The sequence below is a fragment of the Anolis sagrei genome, chromosome 1, assembly GCF_037176765.1.
Source record: "Anolis sagrei isolate rAnoSag1 chromosome 1, rAnoSag1.mat, whole genome shotgun sequence".
Taxonomy (NCBI): Eukaryota; Metazoa; Chordata; class Lepidosauria; order Squamata; family Dactyloidae; genus Anolis; species Anolis sagrei.
This window is the reverse complement of record NC_090021.1, coordinates 125,795,598-125,800,888: the sequence shown is the minus strand read 5'-3', so window position 1 is coordinate 125,800,888 and position 5,291 is coordinate 125,795,598.

The following is a 5,291-nucleotide window of genomic DNA, read 5'->3' as shown; positions in this document are numbered from 1 at the left end:
TATGTTAAACATGATGTCCTTTTTATTGATACACCCTACAGCCATTCAATCAGAGGTGAATTAGTTCCATAGGTGACAGTATATATTGCAAAATTTAACTTGGAGGTCCAGTTTGGTAAATATCATAACAAAATAAGAGCAAAGGAACTAAAATATAAATATAGATCAAGGACGCAGCCCACTTCATAGAAAAAATCAGCAATATCAAGCTAAATACCAACGACAAACTGATCAGCTTCGATGTGGTGTCTCTATTTACCATGGTCCCAGTAGCAGACACCATTGCACTAATCAACCAGAAGTTCCCAGAAGACATCACAGCTCTGTTTCACCATTGCCTCACCACCAGCTACTTTTAAGTGGGACAATGAATTCTATGAACAGAAAGATGGAGTAGCTATGGGGAGCCCTCTCAGTCCAGTCATTGCAAATTTCTACATGGAACACTTTGAAAAACAAGCCCTGGAAACAGCAACAAAAAATCCTACTACGTTCAGCAAAGGACAAGAGGGATCCTCTCACTTCTGCAAGAGTCTACCGTATACCATGTAGCTGTGGACAAGTCTACATAGGGACCACCAAACGCAGCAATGCCCAAATATGAATCAAGGAACATGAAAGGCACTGCAGACTACTTCAGCCAGAGAAGTCAGCCATAGCAGAGCACCTGATGAACCAACCTGGACACAGCATATTATTTGAGAACACAGAAATGCTGGACCACTCTCACAACCACCATGTCAGACTACACAGAGAAGCCACTGAAATCCACAAGCATGTGGACAATTTCAACAGAAAGGAGGAAACCATGAAAATGAACAAAATCTGGCTATCAGTATTAAAAAAATCTAAAATCACAACAGCAAAACAACAGAGAGGAAACAATCAGGGACAGCTAATCACCTCTCAACAAAAGATTCCCTCAGGCACTAACAAGCCACACCAAAAAAACTGCCAGGCCATCACATGCTAATCAAAGTGGTCAGTTGAAACATTCGCACCTAGCTCCAACAGACGAGTTATTTGTCCCACCCTGGTCATTCCACAGATACATAAACCCAGTTTTCCTAGTTCCAACAGACCTCACTACCTCTGAGGATGCTTGTCATAGATGCAGGCAAAACGTCAGGAGAGAATGCCTCTAGAACATGGCCATATAGCCCGAAAAAAATCTGCAACAACCCACTAAGTTTCCACTAAAATCCCAAGACCAAAATGTTTTTGTGCTAAAATAAGAATGATCTCTCTCAAGGAATCATTTTTAAAAGGCTTTGCTTGATCTGTCTGAAGCCTTATCTAGTCAAGAATTCTGTTCCCGTTGTAGCAAATGGTAATACTTATGAGAAATGTGAAATCTCTGCATGAACCACTGACGCCTCCATCCAATTCAGATTGTCTAGCAATTCATTCCTATGAAGATGAACCTCCAATTTTATGAGGTAGAAATCAAGAAATCAGAAGACTAGGGCTTGGAAGAGTAGCTATGAAGGACCTGGATGACCCATGCCATCATATTCTCTATTTCTATATTTGGTTGTGAAAGCTGGACAGTGAAAAAAGCTGATAGGAAGAAAAGCAAGCCAGGCCTAATGCAGAACAACAGTTCTATAGATACAGTAGACTACTAAAGAATAATCAGGTGGCGCAGTGGGTTAAACTGCTGAGCTGCTAAACATACTGACCAAAGGGTTGGCAGTTCAAATCCAGGGAGCAGGGTGAGCTGTTAGCCCCATGTCGGTCACATGACCTTGGTGGTGTCTACGGACAACGCCAGCTCTTTGGCTCAGAAATGGAGATGAATACCACCACCCAGAGTCAGACACGACTAGACTTAATGTCAAGGGAAAACCTTTACCTTTACTTTAGGACTCTGGTAAGTGAGTGTTTTAAAGGTGGTCATACTAGAGATTTTTATGAAGGTAGTTAATTCTGTAATCTTCATTTTATATTCCTTTTCTACTAATCCCCAACATGGAATTTCTATTTTCATAGTACCTTTACACCAGGTTGACATTTTAATCCATCTGTTCCCTCAAATGCCACTAGATTCCTTAACTGATTAATGAACTTAATCAAATCTATTCTTCTCATTTCTTAATATAATTTCAATAACTAGATGCCCAAATCTTCCCATAATCTTTTAGGGCAGAGAATACTGCAGCAGGATATCACTACAATGTAAGGATATCCAGTGGGTGGCAGCAGCATACTGCAATACAACAGATTGCTTTCTTATGCCAAACTTGTGAAACCAGTGTTCAAAAGGGGTGCAAAAGCATCCAAAAATCAAAACCAACATCCATTGTAAAAATGCTGAGTTTGCTCTAGGGGTAGGATGGGTAATCATTCCAATTATTTTAATTTTATAGTGAGGTCAGGGTTTCTCCCTTGCATAATGAAGAAGGTGGGGAATCTTTTAAACAAAAGCCTGGAGATTTATTAAGAGTTGATGTGGTGCAATTGCTTGAACATTAGGCTATGACTTGCTCCAGCATTATAGTCCCCATTCAGCTATGGACATCTACAATGTGTCCTTGGGAAACTCACAATCTCTCAGCTGAAGGCAAACCCCGCTCTGAACAAATCTTGTAAAAAATAATAATCTAATAATAGGTTTAAGTTAGGGTTGCCTTAAGTCAGCAATGATTTGAAGACACACAATAACTGAAGCTTTATTACAGCACTCAGAATTATAAGACTTGCTCAGAAAGCATGAAGATCTGGCGTTCGTGGAAATAAGGAATCCACCTCACCAGCATCTACTGTTGTTTGAATCTAGGCTTTGAAAATGTATCCTGGATAGAAAATTTTAAAACAAATGAGAAGATAGAACAGGTCTTTCCCTAGTCCATTGGAGTTATGTCTGTTGCACATCACAAGGAGCATTTCTCTATTCCCTGGTTTTCTCTGTTTCCCCACGTGCTCAGCCTGTGAATCACACATTTGGTATTCCTGCGCTCGCGCAGGCAGCAACGGCCTGACCATTAGAGTAGCCCCGCCCCTTTCTCTCCACTCGTATAAATAGCCCTGCCGCTTGTGAGTGCCCTTCAGCTGGGAAGTCTATGACCCAAAAGAACCTTCTGCAATTGTAGGAATTATTGGCAAGGTTTGTGCACAATGGTTATTCCTGACGGGCTTGCACATCAGATTTCTTCACAGAATCTGCATAAATAGGAGTCCAGTGTCTAGATCCAGGGAAGTCATGCTACCCCTCTATTCTGCCTTGGTCAACCTGGAATACTGTGTCCAATTCTAGGCACCACAATTGAAGGGAGATGTTGACAAGCTGGAATGTGTCCAGAGGAGAGTGACTAAATTGATGAAGGGTCTGGAGAACAAATGCTGTGAGGAGCAGTTTCAAGAGCTGGGCATGTTTAGACTGTAGAAGAGAAGGCTGAGAGGAGACACGATGAGGGCCATGTATGTGAGGGGAAGTCATAGGAAGGTGGGAGCAAGCTTGTTTTCTGCTACCCTGGAGACTAGAATGTGAGATAATGGCTTCAAACTACAGGAAAGGGGATTCTACCTGAACATTAGGAAGAACTTCCTATCTGTGAGGGCTGTTCAGCAGAGGAACTCTGCCCCAGAATGTAATGGAGGCTCTTTCTTTGGAGGCTTTTGAACAGAGACTGAATGGCCATCTGTCGGGGGTGCATTGAATGTTATTTTCCTGCCTCTTGGCAGTGGGTTGGATTGGGTGGCCCACAAGGTCTCTTCCAACTCTATGATTCTATAGATAGCCAGGATACAGGAAATTACCTACTATATAGCATGAGACCCATGGCCAATTTCTAGCCAAGTGCTGTTGACACATTGATAGCTATAAACCTAGATTTCAGGTACCGGTAAGACTTTTTCACAAAACCTACCCTGAAACATTAGAGCTTGAACATGGATTTTCATGGCTGTCATATGCTCTGCCATTGAGCTTCTTGCCATTGGATGGTTCTGTATAGGGGAAGAAAAAGTTTTCAAGTTGTATGTGAACTGCTTTTATAGTTCCAGTCATTTGGCTGCCAAAAGAAAAGTGCAAAACAATGGCATGCTTTTCTCCTACTGAAGCTGATTGCAATGACACAATTCCATCACCACTTATGGACAGCAACCTTGCCTGACGCCAGCGGGCTAATACAGGGGGCATATGGTAGGCATATTAAAAATAGCCACTTTGTTTCTGCCACATAAGATCTCTGCTTCATTCTGCCTCATGATCAGACTGTCCTCTAAGTGCATCTCCACTGTAGAATTAATGCTGTTTGATATCACTTTGCCATGGCTCAGTGCTATGGAATCTTGGGAGCTGTAGTTTTGAAGGTCTTTAGCCATCTCTGCCAGAGTGTTCGTGCCTCAAAACTACAATTCCAAGGATTCCCTACTATTGAGCTACGTCAAAGTTGGGTGGATGCATCCTTAGGCCAATCTTCCTCCAACGCAGAGCAGCCATCACTATACCCCTCTGTCACATGGATATGATATTTATTGCTGGGACTCCATCTGCATATGAAGTACCGGTTCCCAGAATACTTTTTGCACTTTGTGCATGCAGCACTTCTGCTTTCAATGCCTTTTGGTGGCTTCTTGATTTGGAACAAGATGTCTCATGATCAGACAGAGTCTTTCTTTTCCTCTTTCTTAAAAGTCCAATTGTGGCCTTTTTGGAAGACTTTTCTCTCAAAGTGAGAAACAAATGCTTGATTTGAAGCACTTCCTCTCAATTACATATTTGTGTGAGAGTGTGTTGGAAAGAGGAGGAGGAAGAGGCAAGAAATAGGGAAGAGGAGGGAGAGAGGAAGATATGTTTCATGAAACAATGCAACTTATGCTAGCTCAGCTTCCATCCTTCATAACATCTGTATCATATTACTCTTCTATGAATAGATGTTGTGTAAAGGTAGCTGAATGGGCAAAGGCTTTTGTGAGACTACCTTAGCTGAAATGATAGGCTGTGGCTGGCAGAAAGTTCTGGCCTGCCAGGTCAAAGCAAAGTCGAATTATAGCACTTTGCACTATAGAGAACAGACAATGAGAGGTTTCAGGGTTTCTGTGCCTATCTCGGGTTCAGCGTCCTAAAACGCAAGTTGCAACTGATCTTTGGTCTTTCTGATATAAGCCTAAATATAGGGCTGTTGCGGCTGAGTGCTAAATTCAGTTTCACAGTATTCCAGCAGCTCCTCCATCGGGTATCTGAAGGGACTCATAGCATCTTCTTGTATTTTTCTACAGAGAGCACAGTTATTTTTACCGCCTGTCCAAGACAAGTTTGCCTGTCATCATGCATAGAATTAACTCGT